Source organism: Aquarana catesbeiana, linkage group LG08, assembly GCF_042186555.1.
Source record: "Aquarana catesbeiana isolate 2022-GZ linkage group LG08, ASM4218655v1, whole genome shotgun sequence".
Lineage (NCBI taxonomy): Eukaryota > Metazoa > Chordata > Amphibia > Anura > Ranidae > Aquarana > Aquarana catesbeiana.
Window position 1 is genome coordinate 274105130 of NC_133331.1, and position 25355 is coordinate 274130484.

General features: G+C 45.0%; 1 protein-coding gene and 1 pseudogene across 3 annotated transcripts in view; one reads left to right on the forward strand and one right to left on the reverse strand.

Annotated features, from left to right (window-relative positions):
• RAD9A (RAD9 checkpoint clamp component A) overlaps positions 1-25355 on the reverse strand; it is a 215201-nt gene that overhangs the window by 58408 nt on the left and 131438 nt on the right. The gene's annotated exons all lie outside the window — the stretch shown is intronic.
• On the forward strand, positions 19732-20878 carry LOC141105432 (protein FAM83D-B-like; annotated as a pseudogene).

The following is a 25355-nucleotide window of genomic DNA, read 5'->3' on the forward strand; positions in this document are numbered from 1 at the left end:
CTGAGCTGGCCAGAACCACCTCTGGAGGGAGTCTATTCCACATTTTCACAGCTCTTACTGTAAGGAAACCTTTCCGTATTGGGAGATGAAATCTCTTTTCCTCTAGGCGTTAAGAGTGTCCCCTTGTCCTCTGTGTTGATCGTAAAGTGAATAACAACACCAAGTTCACTATATGGACCCCCTATATACATCAGGTCCATAAGTATTGGGACATCGACACAATTCCAATCTTTTTGGAACGAACAAGATGTGCTTTAACTGTAGACTTTCAGCTTTAATTTGAGGGTATTTACATCCAAATCAGGTGAACAGTGTAGGAATTACAGTTTGTAAATGTGCCTCCCACTTTTTAAGGGACCAAAAGTAATGGGACAATTGGCTGCTCAGCTGTTCCATGGCCAGGTGTGTGTTATTCCCTCATTATCCCATTTACAAGGAGTAGATAAAAGGTCCAGAGTTAATTTTAAGTGTGCTATTTGCATTTGGAATCTGTTGCTGTCAATTCTCAATATGAGATCCAAAGAGCTGTCACTATCAGTGAAGCAAGCCATCATTAGGCTGAAAAAAACAAAACAAACTCATCAGAGAGATCGCAAAAACATTAGGTGTGGCCAAATCAACTGTTTGGAACATCCTTAAAAAGAAAGAACGCACCGGTGAGCTCAGCAACACCAAAAGACCCGGAAGACCACGGAAAACAACTGTGGTGGATGACCGAAGAACTCTTTCCCTGGTGAAGAAAACACCCTTCACAACAGTTGGCCAGATCAAGAACAGGTAGGTGTATGTGTGTCAAAGTCAACAATCAAGAGAAGACTTCACCAGAGTGAATACAGAGGGTTCACCACAAGAGGTAAACCATTGGTGAGCCTCAAAAACAGGAAAGCCAGATTAGAGTTTGCCAAACATCTAAAAGAGCCTTTACAGTTCTGGAACAACATCCTATGGACAGATAAGACCAAGACCAACTTGTACCAGAGTGATGGGAAGAGAAGAGTATGGAGAAGGAAAGGAACTGCTCATGATCCAAAGCATACCACATCAGTGAAGCATGGTGGTGGTAGTGTCATGGTGTGGGCATGTATGGCTGCCAATGGAACTGGTTCTCTTGTATTTATTGATGATTTGACTGCTGACAAAAGCAGCAGGATGAATTCTGAAGTGTTTCGGGCAATATTATCTGCTCATATTCAGTAAAATGCTTCAGAACTCATTGGATGCCGCTTCACAGTGCAGATGGACAATGACCCGGAGCATACTGCGAAAGCAACCAAAGAGTTTAAGGTAAAGAAGTGGAATGTTATGCAATGGCCAAGTCAATCACCTGACCTGAATCCGACTGAGCATGCATTTCACTTGCTGAAGACAAAACTGAAGGGAAAATGCCCCAAGAACAAGCAGGAACTGAAGACAGTTGCAGTAGAGGCCTGGCAGAGCATCACCAGGGATGAAACCCAGCGTCCGAAATAATGCGTTTCAGACTTCAGGATGTAATTGACTGCAAAGGATTTGCAACCAAGTATTAAAAAGTGAGAGTTTGATGGATGATTGTTAATCTGTTCCATTACTTTTGGTCCCTTAAAAAGTGGAAGGCACATATACAAACTGTTGTAATTCCTACACCGTTCACCTGATTTGGATGTAAATACCCTCAAATTAAAGCTGAAAGTCTGCATTTAAAGCACATACGTTTCATTTCAAATCCATTGTGGTGGTGTATAGAGCCAAAAAGATTAAAATTGTGCTGTCCCAATATTTATGGACCTGACTGTATATTTGTACATGTTGATCATATCCCCCCTTTATCTCCTCTTCTCAAGAGAGAATAAATTCAGTTCCTCTAATCTTTCCTCACAGCCGAGTTCCTCTATTATCAGTTTGGTTGCCCTTCCCTGCACTTTTTCCAGTTCCCCCGATATTCTTTTTGAGAACTGGTGCCCAAAACTGAACTGCATATTCCAGGTGAGGTCTTACTAATGATTTGTACAGGGGCAAAATGATATCTCTCTCTCTGGTGTCCATACCTTTCCTAACACAAAAAAGGACTTTGCTTGCTTTGGAAACCGCAGCTTGGCATTGCATGTTATTGTTGAGCTTATGATCTACCAAACCCCCCAGATCCTTCTCTACTACGGATCCCCCCAGTTGTACTCCCCCTAGTATGTATGATGCATGCATATTCTTAGCCCCCCCCCCCACCAAGTGCATAACTTTACTTTTATCAACATTAAACCTTATCTGCCACATAGTTGCCCAATTAGTGCAGGTCGGCTTGTAAATTGGAGACATCCTCTAAGGAAGTTATTCCACTGCATAGTTTGGCGTCATCTGCAAAGACTGAAATGGTACTTTTAATTCCAAACCCTATATCATTTATAAAAGATATTAAAAAGTAAGGGTCCCAGCACTGAATCTTGGGGTACACCACTGATAACCTTAGACCATTCAGAGTAAGCATCCTTAACCACTACTCTCTGAATTCAGTCTTTTAGCCAGTTTTCTATCCATTTACTATCTGATATTTCCAAGCCTGTAGACTTTACCTTACACATGAGCCGTGTGTGGGGAACTGTATCAAAAGCTTTTGCAAAATCCAAGTATACCACATCCACAGCCACCCCTCTGTCTAAGGTTTTACTTGCCTCCTCATAAAAATAAATCAGATTTGTTTGACAACTTCTGTCTTTAATTAATCCATGCTGACTGTTGCTTAAAATATTTTTTCCAGCAAGAACTCATCTATGTGGTCTTTTATTAAACTCTCCAGTATCTTCCCAACTATAGAAGTTAAACTAACAGGTCTATAGTTACTTTGTAAAGACTTTGTTCTCTTTTAAAATACAGGCACCACATTGGCCCTACGCCAATCCAGTAGTACTATTCCTGTCATTAACCACTTCCCGACTGGCACACGCCAATGTACGTCGGCAGAATGGCACAGCTGGGCAAATGCGCGTACAGGTACGTCCCTTTGAATTCCCCGCCGTGCCATTGCGTGCGCGCCGCCCGGGAGCTCCATGAGTCGGGTCGCGGGTCCCGCGGACTCGATCGCCGCGGGCATACCTGCGATCACCTGCCTAGTGGCAGTGTCACTGATCTCTGCTCCCTGTCATCGAGAGCAGAGATCAGTGACGTATCACAGCTAGCCCATCCCCCTACAGTTAAAAAACACTCCCTTTTACTGACTTAACCCCTCCCTGCCCCCTAGTGCTTAACCCCTTCACTGCCAGTGTCATTTACACAGGAATCAGTGCATTTTTATAGCACTGATTGCTGTATAAATGACAATGGTCCCAAAAATGTGTCAAAAATGTCCGATGTGTCTGCCATAATGTCGCAATCACAATAAAAATCGCTGATCGCCGCCATTACTAGTAAAAAAAAAAATTATTAATAAAAATGCCATAAAACTATCCCCTATTTTGTAAATGCTATAACTTTTGCGCAAACCAAACGTTTATTGCGATTTTTTTTAACCAAAAATATGTAGAAGAATACGTATTGGCCTAAACTGAGGAAGAAAAAGTTTTTTTAATATTTTTTGGGGATATTATAGCAAAAAGTAAAAAATAATGCGTTTTTCAAAATTGTCGCTATTTCTTTTGTTTATAGCGCAAAAAATTTTAAAAAAATGCAGAGGTGATCAAATACTACCAAAAGAAAGCTCTATTTGTGGGAAAAAAAGGACGTCAATTTTGTTTGGGAGCCACGTCGCACGACTGCGCAATTGTCAGTTAAAGCGGCGCAGTGCTGAATCGCAAAAAACGCACTGGTTAGGAAGGGGGTAAATTCTTCCGGGGCTGAAGTGGTTAATGAGTCCCTAAAAATTAGATACAATGGCTTTGAAATGACAGAGCTAAATTCTTTTAGGACCACATCACTTTTGAGCCATTGTGGATCATTTGGAGCTGTGCCAATACCACCCCCATTATGGACTTGAGCTGCCCCATGCTCCTTAGTATACACAGAACTGAAGAAAGTATTTAATACATTTGCCTTTTCTTTGTCCCCAGTCACCCACTCTAGATTATTTTGTAAAGGGCCTACATGCTCAGACCTGAGGTTTTTACTATTAATATATTTTAAGAATTTTTGGGGGTTTGTCCTACTATCTTTTGCAATCTGTCGTTCATTTTGAATTTTTGCATCCTTGATTTTCTTTTTACATATTCTGTTCTATTCTTTGTAACATTTTTTTTTTTTTAATCAAAAAAGGTTTTATTGAACATTCACATGTTTTCCAACAGTAATCAATGTTCAGGTTACATTTACAGTTACAACATTAAAACCAATTAGGTTCACTTACATGTATACAGTAATTTTTCCAGTTAGTTTGTCAATCCGTTGCATTTCTCCAGACATCTACAATACAACTCTCCCTGTTTTGACCATCACCGCCCACATTGTTATTATTATATATAATCTGTTTCGCCCCCCCTCAACTTGTTTTAAAGAGATTGCAGGAGTCTAGACATCACCAGCTCTCTCGGGCTCAATCCAGGTGTGTCTAGCCATTTTGACCAGATACGCTCAAACCTACTTGGGCATCCCCTATGTTGGTATATATATTTTTCCCTGATAAGGGTTTGTCCCATGTGTTCCACCCAGGAGCCCCTGGTGGGTGGCAGTGTGGATTTCCACCCCATTAGGATAAGTTTCCTGGCCTGAAATAGAGCCCTGGAGAAAGCGACCCTATCCATTTCCTCCGAGATCTCCTCCTCCAGGATTCCCAGCAAGCAACACTTAGGATCGGTGGGAACCTTTGTCTGAAATACTCCATTGAGCGTGCCCATCACCTCATTCCAGTACCGATGGAGCTTCGGGCAGCGCCATAGAAGGTGAATAAGGTCCCCGTCATGCTGTTGACAGCGGGAACACAAAGGGTCTGCCGCCCTGCCCATCTTGTGCAACTTTTTCGGGGTGTAATGCACTCTCAATACTATAAATAGTTGGGAAACCTTTTGTGCAACATTAAGGGAGCAGGTAGATATAGACTGAAGAGCCTCCTCCCACTGTTCATCTGTAATCTGGCCAAGGTCCCTCTCCCAGGCAGAGGCCGCCTTGCATGGATAAGCCCGCAAGTGTCTCACTAGCAGCATCTGGTAGCATTGGGATATAATTCCTTTGGTTTCACTACTAGACTGCAGCACATGAAATACCGGAGTGGATGACAATATCCACTCCACGGCATTCCCCTGCGCAGCGACAGCATGTCGCAGTTGAAGGTATGAGTAAAACATACTATTCGGTAGGTTAAAATTGGCTTGCAGATCTGTGAAAGAAAGCAGTTTACCGTCCCTAAATATATGAGAAAGTAGCTTTACCCCGTGCTTACACCATCTAGACCTTTGCTGTAGTTTTCCCAGTTCACTATAGGAGCGGTTGTCCCATATTGGACTGAAATCCGTGAACCCTTGCACCCCCTGTATTTGTCTAACCTTATTCCATATTTTCTGTACCAGTGACAGGGTTGGGGCCTTTTTATTGGATTTCGCAAACAGCTGGGCCTCAAGACCCATAGGGATGGTCTCCGCTCCAGAAGCAATCAGCATCATCCTTGCTGCTGAGCCTTGTGGTTCTGAAGTCATAGAGCCAACCAACTGCTGCAACTGGGACGCTATGTAGTACAACCAGGGGTTGGGAACCGCCAGCCCCCCGTTGTCCTTAGACTGCTGCAATTGTTCTAGCCTAATTCTGGGATGTTTGGTATTCCATAATAATTTATGAAAAAGGGTATTTACTATTCTGAAAATTTTTAGGGGAATTACTACCGGTGTATTGTGCAGGAAGTATAATAGTTGGGGCATTAAGATCATTTTAATTAAGTTGGCTTTACCTGCCAGGGACATTTTTAAGTTATTCCATGTGTTCATTTTATCTCTAAAACGTGAAAGCAATCGGTATATGTTTAGGGAGCAGTAGTCTCCAATCCTGGGCGCTATTTGTATGCCCAGATATTTGAAACTAGTAACCAGAGGGATGGGGCAGTGGTCGGGGAGCGCAACCCCTTGATCTCCATCCAGCATCATCAGGGCTGACTTGGACCAGTTTATGGTTAACCCGGAGTAATGACCAAACAGTTTTATTATAGACATCGCCTCTGACAGCGAATTGCACGGGTCCCCCAGAAAGAGTAACATGTCGTCTGCGTACAACATTATTTTTTCATGCAGAGTTCCATATTGAAACCCTTGAATCTGGGCGCTATCCCTTATGAGGGCTGCTAGTGGCTCTATCGCGATCGCAAAGAGCAGCGGGGACAGAGGACAACCTTGCCTCGTCCCCCTGCCCAGAGCAAAGGCATGCGAGACTATCTGTCATTCGAATATTGGCTTGAGGGGATGCATACAGAAGCCTAACCCATGCTATAAAACGTTCCCCAAATCCAAATTTGTCTAATACTGCCCAGAGATATTTCCAGCTAACGCTGTCAAAGGCCTTGTTGGCATCAAGTGACAACAGTGCTCTTTGACCCACATTATCTGCCTGCAGTTGCATATTAAGGAACAGTCTCCTCAAATTTGTGGCTGTGGACTTTTGGGGCATAAAGCTCGCCTGGTCTTGGTGTATAATGGAGGAGATGACCCCCTTGACCCGGAGCGCCAGGACCTTTGCAAGGATCTTTACATCACTCTGGAGCAATGAAATAGGTCTATAGGAGCCGGGGTCAACCGGATCCCTCCCCTGTTTAAGAAGTAAAACCACATTTGCCCTTGTCATAGATTCAGGAAGTCTGCCTGCGTCCAGGCAAGCGTTAAATACTTTTAATAGTTCAGGGAGTATTTGTTCGCCATATTGAGTAAATACCTCCATAGGGAGGCCATCCCCACCCGGTGCCTTACACGTGGGAAAAGAGCCGGCCGCCATCTGAAGCTCCTCCAGAGTTATTGGGGCATCCAATTGTTTTTGTGCTGCTGCCGATAATGAAGGCAAATCAATCTTGGACATATATTCAGCTAGTTCTGCATCCGAGTAGGCATCCCTCGGCCTATATAGGTCTTCATAGAAGGATGCCAGCTCGGATATGACAAGTTCAGGGGAATTGACCACTTTCCCATTGGCAGCTCGAATGGCTCCAATGGCTGGTGATTGCTGTTGTGATCGTGCAATTTATGCGAGTAGGCGGCCCGTCTTCTCCCCCTCCTCATAAAATGCTAACTTCGTGAAGAACCTTTTACGTTCTGCAGTGGAGGATCTCAGCCGGTCCAGGGAATCCTGGGCCGACATCCATGCCTCCCTGGTGGAGTCAGTAGGGTCAGTTATGTAGGTAATTTCTAGTTGCTTCACCAAGTCCCCCGCCTGTTCCAACAGGACCGAGGAGTTGTGTTTAACCTGTTGTACTTCCTGAATGAAAATCCCTCTCAGATGTGCCTTAAAAGTCTCCCATTTCAAATGGGCGTCATGTAAATGTCTGTGTGTTTTGAAGAAAACCTCGATCTGAGTTGCTATTCCCTCCTGTGAAGCAAAGAGTTTTAACCAGAAAGCATTCAGCTTCCACGGGGCTTTAGGTAGGTTACTGGGGGGTCTAGTAATTAACCATAAAGTTAGTGGGGAGTGGTCCGACACTCCTCTTGGAAAATATTCCACTTTGGATATGTTGCCTACCAGATTTGTGGTACCTATGCATAAGTCAATACGTGATAACGACCCATGGGTCTTGGAAAAACAGGAGAATTGCTTGCATACTGGTTTACGATTGCGCCAAATATCTATCCATCCCACTTCTGCAAGTAGGCGACTGAGAGCAGTGCCCCGTCTACTCCCAGGGGGCTGTACAGGTGGATGTCTGTCTAGTTTAGGGTCTAAGTAGCAATTGAAATCACCCATTATTAATACCGGAATATCCGGTTTGTTAGCTAAATAGGAAATTAACAATTGTAATACCTCTCTGGAGAATGGAGGGGGCACATATACAAAAGCTAATATCAAGGTAATCGTATACAATTTACAGTGCAAAAACACAAATCTACCAGATATGTCTATTAAGGAGTCTAGCTCCTGGTACACTAGGGCTTTGTGTATCAGTACACTTACTCCGCGTGAAAAAGCGGAGTAGGTGGAGTGATAGGCTTTGCCGACCCAGGCATATTGTAAGAAACCAACTGTATCATCCCACAGGTGGGTTTCCTGCAGGCCAATTACAGCCGGATGGAATTTCCGCAGTCCGGCTGAGATCATAGACCTTTTCAATGGATCGTTCACTCCCCGAACGTTCCAGGTCACTATGGGTGTATCAGACATTGCAGAAATTCAGTCCAGTTCCTATCCGTGTAGCAAGGTCCCGTATTGTCGTGCAGCACTTCCGGGGATCTCCAGTCAGCAATCCATACATAAACTGAAGTGGCCAGCCGGCCACCTGGATCACAGGGTATGACGGTGATGCAGTTCAAACAGTGGAGAGGCAACAAAATGTCACAGAAATACTGTATAATCATTTGCAGAGTGAGGTGAACCAGGTAATAGGTCCAGGAAAAAAAGAGAACCTGTGAAACAGTCCCCGCTGATTTTGCCACGCGGAGGGGTATCAGATTTTGTGGGGCTCGGTAGGCCCTAACCGCGCCAACAGGGCACAACACCTCAAGCCATAACAATAGTGGCAACATGGAAAGTTCAGGTGCGGAGCACATCCGCCATCCATCCAAGTGGTTATTCATCACTTGCAGTGAGCTCATAAAATTGAAATTCCTTCGCTGGTACTAGGTGATAAGGAAAAGTCCTCTGTAAAAGGAGTAATAGCGACGGTATAATGTGGGCGCCCATTATTCCTGCAGCGAGCAGATTAAGTGAAGTCATCCATCCTCATTTTCGCGTCTGCGGCGACGCAGGTCTTGCTCGTTTCGGTCCAGCCATCCTGCAGCATCCTGCGCGTTTTCAAAGAAGTGATTCTGATCTCCAGCTGTAATTCGCAACTTGGCAGGGAATAGCATCGCATATTTAAGCTGTAAGCGTTGCAGCCGTTTCTTAACATCTGCAAATTTGGATCTTCTGCGTTGCACTTCGGCTGACAAGTCGGGGTAAAAGGAGATTTTGGTTCCATTAAACTGCACAGCCCCTTTTTCCCTGGCTAGTCGTAGCACTACTTCACGGTCACGATAATTAAGGAGCCTGGCCAGCATCGCTCTAGGGGGATTCCCAGGTGGGAGAGGCCTTGGCGGCACTCGATGTGCCCGCTCTACTGCATACAGGGGAGAAAAGGCCTCTTTACCAAATATTTCTTGCAGCCACTCTTCGACGAATACCGTGGGGTCCCTGCCCGCCACCTTCTCCGGGAGCCCCACTATGCGAACGTTATTGCGTCTCAGGCGGTTCTCGATGTCGTCAGTCTTTTCAAAAGCCTGGTGTGCGTGTTGTGCAGCCCCACTCACATCTCTGTTTAAATGAGGCATCTGATCTTCTATGTCACTTACTCTCCCCTCCACTGCCGTGGTTCTCTCCCTGATTTTTTGAATGTCTTGACGGAGGAGAGATACAGTCTCCTTCAGTCCTCCAAATTTTTCTTTAAGATCATCCACTGAAGCAGTGCATCTATGGACTGCATGTAAAATTTCACTGAGCGTAGGCTGGGGACTGTCTTCCACTTGTAAATCAAACAGGCCTGGCATAGGATCTGGAACTGAGTCCATAATGTCTGTGTCCTCTGGCCTGTCTGTGTCTCCCCTGCCTGTCTGCTCCATGGACACTGCTGGGATCTGTGTGCTGGTCTGTGTGGAGTCAGCAGAGCCTGCCAGTTTCTGTGCATAGTATAGCATATCCCTGGGTTGGTCTTTGGTTTTAGGGGGTTTCTGTGACTTACCCCCCTGGTCTGCTTTCTTGTCCTGGCCTCGTGGCGTTCTCTGCGGCTGAGATGTCCAGGCGCCATCTTGGAAGTCCGGAGCGGCCGAGGCCGCGGCTTCACCGCAGTTCCCACGGGTCATCATACCCCCACACTGCAGCTGTATTTGTGTCCTGGGGTGACAGGGAGGCTGTAGCTACCGAGCACTTCGGTTTTTGGGCGCCGGGGACAGCGAGGAAAGGATCGTTAGGCGGATCAACAGCGGGAGCTCCGGTGAACAGGTCTGTTCACATGCCGCGCTAGGCCACGCCCCCTTCTTTGTAACATTTAAACAATAGTGTTCCTCATTTTATTTTTTAAAAGCTCTTTTCTTATTGTTTATAGGTTTTTTTTAACTTTGGCCGTGAGCCACATAGGTTTTATTTTTAGCCTTTTAAACTTATTGCCCATGGGAATATACTTTGCAGTGAGTTCAAACAGTCTTTTTGAAGAACTCACATTTCTGTTCTGTGTTCATCGATGCCAATATTCCCTCCCAGTCTAAGTCTTGGAGAGCAGCCCTCAACCTTGGAAAATTAGCTCTCTTAACCACTTGAGCCCCGGACCATTATGCTGCCTAAGGACCAGAGGTCTTTTTCCAATTTGGCACTGCGTCGCTTTAACTGCTAATTGCGCGGTTATGCAATGCTGTACCCAAACGAAATTTGCGTCCTTTTCTTCCCACAAATAGAGCTTTCTTTTGATGGTATTTGATCACTTCTGCAGTTTTTATTTTTTGCGCTATAAACGGAAAAAGACCGAAAATTTTGAAAAAAAATGATATTTTCTACTTTTTGTTATAAAAAAAATCCAATAAACTCAATTTTAGTCATACATTTAGGCCAAAATGTATTCGGCCACATGTCTTTGGTAAAAAAAATGTCAATAAGCGTATAGTTATTGGTTTGCGCAAAAGTTATAGCGTCTACAAACTAGGGTACATTTTCTGGAATTTACACAGCTTTTAGTTTATGACTGCCTATGTCATTTCTTGAGGTGCTAAAATGGCAGGGCAGTACAAAACCCCCCCAAATGACCCCATTTTGGAAAGTAGACACCCCAAGGAAATTGCTGATAGGCATGTTGAACCCATTGAATATTTATTTTTTTTGTCCCAAGTGATTGAATAATGACAAAAAAAAAAAAAAAAAAAAATATTTACAAAAAGTTGTCACTAAATGATATATTGCTCACACAGGCCATGGGCCTATGTGGAATTGCACCCCAAAATATATTCAGCTACTTCTCCTGAGTACGGGGATACCACATGTGTGGGACTTTTTGGGAGCCTAGCCGCGTATGGGACCCCGAAAACCAATCACCGCCTTCAGGATTTCTAAGGGTGTAACTTTTTGATTTCACTCTTCACTGCCTATCACAGTTTCGGAGGCCATGGAATGCCCAGGTGGCACAACCCCCCCCCAAATGACCCCATTTTGGAAAGTAGACACCCCAAGCTATTTGCTGAGAGGCATATTGAGTCCATGGAATATTTTATATTTTGACACAAGTTGCGGGAAAGTGACACTTTTTTTTTTTTTTTGCACAAAGTTGTCACTAAATGATATATTGCTCACACAGGCCATGGGCCTATGTGGAATTGCACCCCAAAATACATTTAGCTGCTTCTCCTGAGTATGGGGATACCACATGTGTGGGACTTTTTGGGAGCCTAGCCGCGTACGGGGCCCCGAAAACCAATCACCGCCTTCAGCGTTTTTAAGGGCGTGAATTTTTGATTTTACTCTTCACTGCCTAACACCGTTTCGGAGGCCATGGAATGCCCAGGTGGCACAAACCCCCCCCAAATGACCCCATTTTGGAAAGTAGACACCCCAAGCTATTTGCTGAGAGGCATGGTGAGTATTTTGCAGCTCTCATTTGTTTTTGAAAATGAAGAAAGACAAGAAAAAACTTTTTTTTTTTTTCTTTTTTCAAATTTCAAAACTTTGTGACAAAAAGTGAGGTCTGCAAAATACTCACTATACCTCTCAGCAAATAGCTTGGGGTGTCTACTTTCCAAAATGGGGTCATTTGGGGGGGTTTTGTGCCACCTGGGCATTCCATGGCCTCCGAAACTGTGATAGGCAGTGAAGAGTGAAATCAAAAATTCACGCCCCTTAGAAAGCCTGAAGGCGGTGCTTGGTTTTCGGGGTCCCGTACACGGCTAGGCTCCCAAAAAGTCTCACACATATGGTATCCCCGTACTCAGGAGAAGCAGCAGAATGTATTTTGGGGTGTAATTTCACATATTCCCATGGCATGTTTGAGCAATATATCATTTAGTGACAACTTTGTGCAAAAAAAAAAAAAAAAAAAAAAAAATTTGTCTCTTTCCCGCAACTTGTGTCGCAATATAAAATATTCCATGGACTCGACATGCCTCTCAGCAAATAGCTTGGGGTGTCTACTTTCCAAAATGGGGTCATTTGGGGGGGTTTTGAACTGTCCTGGCATTTTATGCACAACATTTAGAAGCTTATGTCACACATCACCCACTCTTCTAACCACTTGAAGACAAAGCCCTTTCTGACACTTATTTTTTACATGAAAAAGTTTTTTTTTTTTTGCAAGAAAATTACTTTGAACCCCCAAACATTATATATTTTTTTAAAGCAAATGCCCTACAGATTAAAATGGTGGGTGTTTCATTTTTTTTTTTCACACAGTATTTGCGCAGCGATTTTTCAAACGCATTTTTTGGGGAAAAAACACACTTTTTTAAATTTTAATGCACTAAAACACACTATATTGCCCAAATGTTTGATGAAATAAAAAAGATGATCTTAGACCGAGTACATGGATACCAAACATGACATGCTTTACAATTGCGCACAAACGTGCAGTGGCAACAAAATAAATACATTTTTAAAAGCCTTTAAAAGCCTTTACAGGTTACCACTTTAGATCTACAGAGGAGGTCTACTGCAAAAATTACTGCCCTCGATCTGACCTTCGCGGCGATACCTCACATGCATGGTGCAATTGCTGTTTACGTTTGACGACAGACCGCCGCTTGCGTTCGCCTTAGCGCAAGAGCAGGGGGCGACAGGGGTGCTTTTTTTTTTTTTTTTTTTTTTCTTTATTATTTTTTTGCTTTTTTATCTTATTTTTAAACTGTTCCTTTCATTTTTTTTTTTTTAAATCATTTTTATTGTTATCTCGGGGAATGTAAATATCCCCTATGATAGCAACAGGTAGTGACAGGTACTCTTTTTTGAAAAAATTGGGGTCTATTAGACCCTAGATCTCTCCTCTGCCCTCAAAGCATCTGACCACACCAAGATCGGTGTGATAAAATGCTTCCCCAATTTCCCAATGGCGCTATTTACATCCGGCGAAATCTAAGTCATAAAATGCTCGTAGCTTCCGGTTTCTTAGGCCATAGAGATGTTTGGAGCCACTCTTGTCTCTGATCAGCTCTATGGTCAGCTGGCTGAATCACCGGCTGCATTCTCAGGTTCCCTGTTGAGACAGGAGAGCCAGAGAAAAACACGGAAGACGGTGGGGGGGGGGGGGGGGGCATTCCCTCCCACGGGTTGTAAAGGCAGTCTAGAGGCTAATTAGCCACTAGGATTGCTTTTACATGAAAGCCGACCGCTGGCTGAAAAGAATGATACCAAGATGATACCTAAACCTGCAGGCATCATTCTGGTATAACCACTCAAAGTTGTGAATGGCGTACCTGAAGACAAAAAAATGGTTAACAATAAAGCACAGTAAACAATAAAGTATAAATAATTACATACCTGAAAAACAAACATGATAAAACATAATAACAATAACAATAAAACACTGCAGAATAGAATACAGTAAAAAAAGAGCAGAACAATAGAGAGAGAGAATAGAGAGAGAGAACAATAAAACGACAACTATTTTTTTTTATTTTATATATATTTTTTTTTTTTTTACACTTTTTTTGTAACTAACTTTTATAACTGTAACCGGTTCCAGGTTCGGGTCTCTCAAAATGCGATGGCATCTTGGGAGACCCTGTGAAAGTGTGCCTAGTCTGTGCAATGCTGTACCCTACGCTAATACTCAACTAGTGTATGGTAGCGTTCAAAACATTCACCAATGCAAAGACCAGGATTGTCAGGACAGAAGGGACAATAATAGCGGGTGTCACGCCTATATCCGCGTTTGCTGCAGACACAACATCTTTTTGGGGGGGGTTCGTTGGGTAGGGGTACTCGGGAGCACATAAAAATGCCTCTCATGCAGCCGACTGCATTTCGTTGGGGGATGTGAATGGGGGAAGTACGGGCGCTGCAGAAGTGGTGGGTTCCCAATTAGGATTGGCGAATGCAGCAGGAAGGGCACTATGGGCACGACGGGCCTGTGTTTGTCTTTTTGGTGGCAGCGGGACACTACTTGTGCTTGTCACCTCACCAGCTTGAACTGCACTTATGGGACTCGCCACGTCACCAAGTGTTACTGCAGTGCTGGTTTGACTACGACCGGGGTGTACTAGGCCGCTGGTGCTTGCCAGTTCAATAAAAAGCTTCCAAAAAAACTGTTAGCGATCGCAGGGATCAGGCCTGACTCTGCAAACGCTGCAGTTATGCGTTTAGTGTTTTGTAAGTGACAGTGATCGATCGATACTGCACTTGGGTGGGCTGGACTGGGCCGGGCGGAGGGGCAAAACGCAGGTGCTAGCAGGTATCTGGGTTGATCCCGCTAACACTGCGTTTTTGGGAACCCTAAACTGCTGGGGACGCTAGTATAGATCTGATCTGATCGGATCAGATATTGATCCGTTCAGATACTATACCACTAAAGGAGGCGTATGCTGCGTGCGTGGGTGTTAGTGGTACTGGCGCTAACCTGACGCTGCCTGGGGCCGGTGCTTGCTAGTTCACCAAAATGCTACCAAAAAAACTGTTAGCGATCGCAGGGATCAGGCCTGACTCTGCGAACGCTGCAGTTATGCGTTTAGTGCCTTGTAAGTGTCAGTGATCGATCGATACTGCACTTGGGTGGGCTGGGCTGGGCCGGGCGGAGGGGCACAACGCAGGTGCTAGCAGGTATCTGGGCTGATCCCGCTAACACTGCGTTTTTGGGAACCCTAAACTGCTGGGGACGCTAGTATAGATCTGATCGGATCAGATATTGATCCGATCAGATACTATACCACTAAGGGAGGTGTACAGTGCGTGCGTGGGTGTTAGCGGTACTGGCGCTAACCTGACGCTGCCTGGTGCTTGCTTGCCAGTTCACCAAAATGCTACCAAAAAAACTGTTAGCGATCGCAGGGATCAGGCCTGACTCTGTGAACGCTGCAGTTATGCGTTTAGTGTTTTGTAAGTGACAGTGATCGATCGATACTGCACTTGGGTGGGCTGGGCGGAGGGGCAAAACGCAGGTGCTAGCGGGTATCTGGGCTGATCCCGCTAACACTGTGTTTTTGGGAACCCTAAACTGCTGGGGACGCTAGTATAGATCTGATCAGATCAGATATTGATCCGATCAGATACTATACCACTAAGGGAGGCGCATGCTGCATGCGTGGGTGTTAGCGGTACTGGCGCTAATCTGACGCTGCCTGGGGCGACGCATATCACCGCCGGGCGATCAGGGGGCTAAACCTTTATTAGGTAATAAACGGCGGGTGCCCTGACACTATAAAAAATAAACGAACTAACCTGCGTCACCCGTAACGGTTATACGGTGATCAGTGGTGAAAGGGTTAACTAGGGGGCAATCAAGGGGTTAAAACATTTATTAGGTAGTATATGGGGGTCCCTGTCGCTATAAAACGCTGACGGCGAACCTAAATATTTACCTCACTAACTAGCGTCACCAGCGACACTAATACAGCGATCAGAAAAATGATCGCTTAGCAACACTGGTGACAGGGGGTGATCAAGGGGTTAAAACTTTATTAGGGGGGGTTAGGGGGGTACCCTAGACCTAAAGGGGGGTGATACTCACTGTCCCAACACTGTAACTGTCACAAACTGACACTATGCAGTAATCAGAAAAAAAAAAAAAAAAACCTGCTGGTGTCAGTTTGTGACGGGGGGGGGGGGTGATTGGGGGGGGATCGGGGGGCGATCGGGGGGGGGATCGGGGTGTTTTGTATGCCTGGCATGTTCTACTGTGTGTGTGTGTGTTGTGCACTCACATTGATGTCTTCTCCCCTCGGCGCTGGAACGGAAAATACCGAGCCGAGGGGAGATGACATCATTTCCTTTGCTGCTGTTTAGCATACAGCAGCAAAGGAGTGTTCCCATTGGCCGGCGGCGATCGCGAGGGGGGGGCCACGAACGGATGGCCTCCCCCTCATCTCGGATCGCCGGGGAACAGAACGGGACCGCTTCGGGCACCGGGGGGGGGGTCCGATCGGACCCCCCACCCGCGAGAGGCAAATCACGTACATGTACGTGATTTTGCCTGCCCGTGCCGCCTTGCCGACGTAAATCGGCGTTAGGCGGTCCTTAAGTGGTTAAAGTTAAGTGTTTTATCCTCCCTGTGTTTGCTTACAGCGAACATCAAATTAAATCATGTTATAGTCACTGCTACCCAGATGCACCTTTATATGAACATTAGTAATACGCTCTGCATGGTTTGAGATTACCAGGTCCAACAGAGCATCATTCCTAGTTGGGGCCTCAATAAACTGGACCATAAAATTGTTCTGTAATAGGTTTATAAATGTTTGCCCTTTAACTGTTCCAGCAGCGCCATTACTCCAGTCAATTTCCAGGTAGTTAAAACCCCCCATTATTATCACCGTCCCTGTCCTTGCCGCCCTTTCCATCTGTGCAAGGACCCGAGTCTCCACCTCCTCATTAACATTGGGTGGTCTATAAAAAACTCCAATGATTAACTTTGAACTACGCACATCTATATGTAGTTCCACCCATAATGTTTCAGCCACATCACACTCTCCCATCAATTAGGTCCTCATTCACACTCGCTTTGAGATTGCTTCTCACAGAGACAGACCCCGCCACCTTTCCTTTTCACACGGTCTCTCCGAAAGAGTGCATAGCCAGAAATATTAATTGCCCGGTCATGTGAGGAATGAAGCCAAGTTTCAGCAATACCGATTAGCTCTCAATAAGCACCAGAGGTTCCAACTCACCTATAAGTAGACAGGCCAATGTATTTAGTAAGAGGCATGGTGATTTTTTTGAAGTTGTAATTTTTTCCCACAATTCTTGGGAAAAGTTACATAAAATATTTTATATTTTATGTAAATATTTTTTATATTAAAGCGGCGTTCCACCCAAAAAAGTGGAACTTCCGCTCATTTGTCTCCTCCCCCCGCCAGTGCCACATTTGGCACCGTTTGGGGGGGGAGTGGATATTTTTGACAGGTATCCTATCCCCACTTTTGGGAGTCTGTGCCACGGTGAATTAAGTCACAGCTCGGCTCCTTCCTCTTCCCTCCGCCTTCCCCCGCCACTGATCTAGTAGGAGAGCGCAGCGGTCCCTCGGCATGCGCAGTAGGGACCAGGCGTGAAGCCGTAATGCTACACTGCTGGGTTCCCTTACCCGCAATGGTGGCGGCAGCACCTGACAGCTGATAGAAACATCAGCTGCGGTGCTGACATTGCTGGACTCCAGGACAGGTAAGTGTCCTACTATTAAAAGTCAGCAGCTGCAGTATTTGCAGCTGCTGGCTTTTAATTTTTTAGAGGTAGGTGGACCTCCTCTTTAACCACTTCAATACAGGGCACTTAGACACCCTCCTCCCCAGACCAATTTTCAGCTTTCAGTGCTGTCGCAGTTTGAATGACAATTCAGCGGTCATGCTACACTGTACCCAAACTAAATTTTTATCATTTTGTTCCCACAAATAGAGCTTTCTTTTGGTGGTACTTGATCACCTCTGGTTTTTATTTTTTCCTAAACAAATAAAAAAAGACCGAAAATTTTGAAAAAAATAAAAGTTTTGCTTTTGTTTCTGTTAAAAAAAATTTGTAAATAAGTAAGTTTTCTCTATCACTGATGGGCACTGATAAGGCGGCACCGATGAGGTGGCACCAATGAGCGGGCACTGACGGGCACTGGTAGGCGGCACTGATGGGCACTCATGGGTGGCACTGATGGGCGACACTGAAAGGCGGCACTGCTGGGCACTGATAGGTGGCACTGCTGGTCACTGATACGCAGCACTAATAGGCATCCCTGATGGCACTGGCAGGCATTGGAGTGGGCACAGATTGGCAGCTGCCTGGGGACATATTGGTATTTCCCTGGGGGTCTAGGGGGCATACCTGGTGGTCCAGTGTGGTGGTCATCCTGGTGGTCCTGGGCGGCTTCCCTGGTGGTCCTGGGTAGGATCCGAGGGGGGGCTGTGCTGATAAACAATCAGCACAGACCCCCCTGTCAGGAGAGCAGTCGATCGGCTCTCCTCTACTGCGTCTGTCAGATGCGAGTGAGGATAAGCTGATAATCGGCTCTTCCTATTTGCATCGTGATCAGCCATTATTGGACACGGCTGATCACGTGGTAAAGAGTCTCCATCAGAGACTCTTTACCTAGATAGGTGTTGCAGGGTGTCAGCGTGACACCCCGCAACAACGATCGCCGCGATGCGCACCCCCGGGGGCGCGCAGCGGCTCGATATCCTGATCACATCATATGAGGTCCGGTCAGAAATATTAAACCACTTTGTAATAGGGCGGGCGGCAAGTGGTTAAGTTGTTTCACGCACAAGGCATAGGCATACTTGCAATTACACCCCAAAACACAGTTTGCTACACGTCCCGAGTATGGTGATGCCATCTGTGAAAGACTTTCACAGCCCGGCCACATACTGAGGCCCCACATTCAAGTAGCACCTTCAGGCATTCTAGGGGCATAAATTATACATTTACTTTCCAGACTACCTATCATGATTTTGAAGGCCCTAGAGCACCAAGACAGTGGAATTACTAATTAATTTTTTTTCTAACACATACACTATACCAAGAATTACTCCCAAAATACATTCTGCTACTCCTCCGGAGTATGGGGATACCACATGTGGGACATTTCCACAGCCTAGCAACATACAGAGGACCAACATCCAAGTAGCACCTGCAGGCATTCTAGGGACATAAATTACACATCTAATTTCCTGACAACCCATCACATTGAAGGCCTTCCATATTTCTAACACATAGCATGTACATACCAAGAATTACACCCCAATATACATTCTGCTGAGCAAAGAGTAAAGTGGTTTTAGTAGTGCAGTGGTCCACAGAGGAGAGCATTGGTCTATGCAGCAGGCAGGGACGTGATAAGTGACAGCGAAAGGAATAGCCTAGGCAGCAGGCAGGAATACTGTTCATAGTCAGTATAGGCAGCAGGCAGAGATATGGTCAGCACAGCAAAATTATTTGTCCAGGCAACAGGCAGGAACATCAAGCTTAGGGCCTTGGTCAGGAAAGAATGGGCACAGGGTAGAGGCTTCTTCCCACCCAAATCTCTTTGAAGTCTCTTCGAAGTCTCCGGACCCTGATCTGGGAATTACAAAACCCAGAGAAAACCAAAAACTGGTTGTCTCTACTCAGAACACTATTCTGAACCCCCTCACATATGCGAGACCCCTTGTGTTATCTTGAATTCCACTACTACACTAGCAAGGCAAAACATAAGTTCAAGCAGCAGGCAGAAAGGTGGTTGTAAAAAAAATCCAGACGGCAGGCAGAATCACAGTCAATAAACAGGCCAGGGTCAGTACAGGTGGAAGGCAGAAACATGGTGGGTAAACAATGCAGATGGCAAACAAAGGCATAGTTGATAAACAGGACATCCGGAAAAAAACCTTGTCCGGAGAAGAAAAAAGGTGAGTGCTACCATCAGTCCTATGTCATGCCAACAGTAAAGCATCCTGAGACCATTCATGTGTGGAGTTATTTCTCAGCCAAGGGAGTGGGCTCACTCACAATTTTGCCCAAGAACACAGCTATGAATAAAGAATGGTACAAAAACATTCTCCGAAAGCAAAGTCTACCAACCATCCAAGCCACAGTTTGGTGAGGAACAATGCCATTTCCAGCACGATGGAGCACCTTGCCATAAGGCAAAAAGTGATAACCAAGTTGCTTGGAGAACAAAACATCGAAATTTTGGGTCCATGGGTCCATGGCCAGGAAAATGCCCAGACCTTAATCCTATTGAGAATTTTAGGTCAATTCTCAAGAGATGGGTACTGTGCTGATGGGCGGCTGTAGGACAGTTATACTGCTGACAGCGGCACCGATGGGCGATGTGCGTCAGGCACTGATTGGCGACTTGTACTGCTGCTGAACGGCCCCGCCCAACTGTCATTTTAATATACGGCGGGCAGTTAACGGTTACAGATGCCGTTACTCCAGTTGTCTTTCAGCTGCTGGAACTCTCTGGCTCTTTACACCATGGTGAACCAGTCCCAGGCTGGCACCCTGCTCTCCCCGATCTGTACAGCGAGGCCCAGCGAGGCCCAGCAGCTGGCCCTGGAGGAGCTGGTGTCCAGGGGTATGGAGGCTATGCAGGAAATCCTGCACTGAGAGTGGGTACTGGGCTTCCTGTCTGAGCCAGAGGTTGGGGAGATCCTGAACTCGGCCTCCAGCTTGCAGTGTAGGGATGAGAAGGTCTCCATGTCCACCTCAGTGGACTGCTCTTTGGTCACTTACTTCCCTGAGATTTCTAATGTGGAGTCCCCGCTGCTGGAGCTCGGCTGTCTGGCCTTTAGTGCGGTATCGTACCGGCCAGCAGGGTGGTGGTCAATTTTCAGGCTGGATTCGGGGAGACCATCTACAGCTGCAAGGAGACAATTAGTGCCTTGACCAAGGGCGCCCGGGAGGTAATCGCTGTGGTCATGGATTCCTTTACAGACAATGAAATATTTTGAGATATTCACGAAGCTTGCAGTAAGCGCAGTGTTCCAGTTTACAGCTTTGTGGATGAGTCTCAGCCTCTGTATTTTCTTACGACGTGCCAAAATCTTAACATTTTTATTGAAACAGACCAGAATTTGCGGCTTTTACCTTAACAAGCAATTATACCAGGTCTGGTGCCAAGATCGTTGGAAAGGCGAAGGTTGGAAAGAAGTTCCTGCTTGTGGATGGCTTGAAGGTTACATAGTAGGTGAGGTTGAAAAAACAATGTGGTCATCTTTTTCCACATCTTTGTCTTCTTCTGCTTCTGCTTCCACCACTAGCACAGCATGTGACTCTTCCATTCATTCCAGCAGCGGCTTGAACTACTCCAATTATACCATGCGCGACTCCTTCAAAAAACTTGGCAAGGACCGTCAATTACATTACACCTCTGTCAGGTCTAAGCTTGATCACATGATATACATCCTGTCCAGGAGGTATTGATTTACCAGTTCATAGTTTAACTGTGAGCCAGCTGTGTATGGCTTTCAAAGAGATGTAATGCATAGCAGTATTCTTCATCTCAGAGATGCCATTCGCTTTGCTCCTCATATGTAGCATTTCTTTGAAATATGGTACATCTGAGTTGAACCCAACAGCTTGACACATTTTATTTTGTAAAAACTTTAAAAGGAGAAGTTCACCTTTTTCTGTAAATTCCAGCTCCCCTGTGTACCAATATACCATGAGTGCACTTCTTTTGCAGAAATAAAATATCTTTATCTTCACAACCCTTACCTCCCTGTCCACCTGGCTCTATGAAAAAAACGTCTCCATTACTTCCTGGATGGACCGTAGGACATGAAACAGGAAGGAGTTTACCAGCTGACCTCATTATGCACACACCCTGCATCATCTGTTCTCCAACTCTAGCACATCACTACCACCCCTTATCAACTGCACGTTTTTTAAATGCAATCAGTGAATACCGTTCTCACTAAATACACAGCCATAGATGATCTCATTCACTTGGCAGAGTGTGCGGGAGCTAGCGATCAGACAACAGCCTATGTGAATAGAGCTGTAAAATTGGAAACAAGAGGAGAAGTATGTCCTGTGGTCTGTAAAGCTCACCATACACTATACAATCTCCTGCAGATCTACCATCATTAATGTAGTGCAAGGGCCTGCCCGATTGGATACAGAGTGATTGGATAGATGGTGTCTCCTCCTATTACATAGTTTTGGTAAATACATAGTGTATGCCTACCTTTATACACCTAAATTAACTAGTTGTGCTTTTGGTGCCATTAATTGTTAACAGCACACCAAACAGATGAAAACACACATTTTGCCACAAGAAAAAAATGTGTGAAAAAACACAGCAAAACGCACAGTACAAAATGTGGAACCCGCAACACGCCAAAATGTCCCACATGTGCAACCCACTTCGCCACATGTAGGACAGCCCACTGAAATCAATAGGCTGCCCTATGTGTGTCACAGGAAAAATGCGCCAAAAAAAAAAAAAAGTGCGCTTCCACTATGCTAGACATGAATGGGGCCGCAAAGTGAAGTTGAATTGTTTGCACAAGAGCAATGGGGCTCCACATGTGTGCTTTATCATGGGTTTAGAAACACACAGATGTGAATGGAGCCTCATTGTTTTATGTTTAACCACTTCCCGCCCGGCCTATAGCATATTGATGGCCGGGAAGTGACTGCGTTATCCTGACTGGGCGTCAAATGACGCCCAGCAGGATAACCCCTAGCGCGCGTGCGCGGGGGCACGCAGATCGGAGACGGCGCGTGTCCCTCGGACACAGCGCTTCCCAATCAGGGTAAACAGCCAATGAAATTGGCTGTTTACCACGTGACCAGCTGTGTCCAATCACAGCCGGTCACAAATGTAAACACTGAGGAGCAGTTACTATATGATCTCTGCTCTCTCCTCACACACCGATCGTGTGAGGAGAGAGCAGAGATCAGTAAGTTATATATAGTTACATAGTAGGTGAGGTTGAAAAAAGACACAAGTCCATCAAGTACAACCTATGTGTGATTATGTGTCAGTATTACATTGTATATCCCTGTATGTTGCGGTCATTTAGGTGCTTATCTAATAGTTTCTTGAAGCTATCGATGCTCCCCGCTGAGACCACCGCCCATGGAAGGGAATTCCACATCCTTGCCGCTCTTACAGTAAAGAACCCTCTACGTAGTTTAAGGTTAAACCTCTTTTCTTCTAATTTTAATGAGTGGCCACGAGTCTTGTTAAACTCTCTTCTGCGAAAAAGTTTTATTTCTATTGTGGGGTCACCAGTACGGTATTTGTATATTGAAATCATATCCCCTCTCAAGCATCTCTTCTAAGTTCAGTGCTCGCAACCTTTCCTCATAACTAAGATCCTCCAGACCCTTTATTAGCTTTGTTGCCCTTCTTTGTACTCGCTCAATTCCCAGTACATCCTTCCTGAGGACTGGTGCCCAGAACTGGACAGCATACTCTAGGTGCGGCCGGACCAGAGTCTTGTAGAGTGGGAGAATTATCGTTTTATCTCTGGAGTTGATCCCCTTTTTAGTGCATGCCAATATTCTGTTTGCTTTGTTAGCAGCAGCTTGGCATTGCATGCCATTGCTGAGCCTATCATCTACTAGGACCCCCAGGTCCTTTTCCATCCTAGATTCCCCCAGAGGTTCTCCCCCCAGTGTATAGATTGCATTCATATTTTTGCCACCCAAATACATTATTTTACATTTTTCTACATTGAACCTCATTTGCCATGTAGTTGCCCACCCCATTAATTTGTTCAGATCTTTTTGCAAGGTTTCCACATCCTGCGGAGAAGTTATTGCCCTGCTTAGCTTAGTATTGTCTGCAAATACAGAGACTGAACTGTTTATCCCATCCTCCAGATCGTTTATGAACAAATTAAATAGGATTGGTCCCAGCACAGAACCCTGGGGAACCCCAATACCCACCCCTGACCATTCCGAGTACTCCCCATTTATCACCACCCTCTGAACTCGCCCTTGTAGCCAGTTTTCAATCCATGTACTCACCCTATGGTCCATGCCAACAGACCTTATTTTGTACAGTAAATGTTTATGGGGAACTGTGTCAAATGCTTTTGCAAAATCTAGATATACCATGTCTACGGGCCTTCCTTTATCTAGATGGCAACTCACCTCCTCATAGAAGGTTAGTAGATTGGTTTGGCAAGAACGATTATTCATAAATCCATAAATCCATGCTGATTACTGCTAACGATACCGTTCTCATTACTAAAATCTTGTATATAGTCCCTTATCCCCTCCAAGAGTTTACATACTATTGATGTTAGGTTAACTGATCTGTAATTCCCAGGGGTGTATTTTGGGCCCTTTTTAAAATATTGGTGCTACATTGGCTTTTTTCCAATCAGCTGGTACCATTCCAGTCAGTAGACTGTCTGTAAAAATTAGGAACAAAGGTCTGGCAATCACTTGACTGAGTTCCCCAAGTACCCTTGGATGCAAGCCATCTGGTCCTGGTGATTTATTAATGTTAAGTTTCTCAAGACTAATTTTAATTCTGTCCTCTGTTAACCATGGAGGTGCTTCCTGTTTTGTCTCCTGAGGATAAACACTGCAGTTTTGGTTACTGAAGCCCCCCCGATTCACTTGTGAAGACTGAGGAGAAGAATAAATTCAATACCTTCGCCATCTCCCCATCCTTTGTAACCAGATGTCTTTCCTCATTCTATATAGGGCCAATATGGTCTGTCCCCCCTTTTTTACTGTTTACATACTTAAAGAATTTCTTGGGATTTTTTTGCTCTCCTCCGCTATGTGTCTTTCATGTTCTATCTTAGCCGTCCTAATTGCACCCTTACATTTCTTGTTGCATTCTTTATAAAGTCTGAATGATCTGGATGATCCCTCAACTATGTATTTTTTTGAAGGCCATCCAGGACTTTTATTCGCTCTTTTAAATGTATTACCCAATGGGGTGCATTGGCTAATGCCCTTATTTAATATGCTCTTAAAGCAAACCCATCTCTCCTCCGTGTTCTTTGTTCCTAATATTTTATTCCAATTTATGCCTTTTAGCAAGGTTTGTAGTTTAGGGAAGTTGGCGCTTTTGAAATTCAGTGTCTTAGTATTCCGTTTATGTTTCCTATTTGTGTGATTTATACTGAAACTAATTGGCCTGTGATCGCTGTTACCTAAATTGCCCAGTATTTCCACATCCGTGTTAAGGTCTGTATTGTTGGTAATCAGTAGATCCAGTAATGTTTTATTTCTAGTTGGTGCGTCTAACATCTGACCCATAAAATTGTCCTGCAAGACATTAAGGAACTGGCAAGCCTTAAATGAATGCGCGGTTCCCTCTGCCCAGTCTATGTCTGGATAATTAAAATCCTCCATTATGATAACACTTCCCATCCTTGCTGTTAATCCAAATTGTGATAGGAGATCTGTCTCCACTTCCTCCCTCAGGTTAGGGGGCCTATAGCATACTCCCAGTATTATTTTCCCCTTAGCTTTATCCCTTTGGAGCTCTACCCATAAGGATTTCACCTCCTTCCTAGCTCCCTCAGTGATGTCATCTCTCACATTCACTTGTACATTATTCTTGATACATAGGCATACCCCTCCCCCTTTTTTACCCTCTCTATTCTTGCAGTAAAGGGTATACCCTTGAATGTTTGCCAGCCAATCATGAGAGCTGTTGAACCAGGTCTCTGAAATTCCCACAA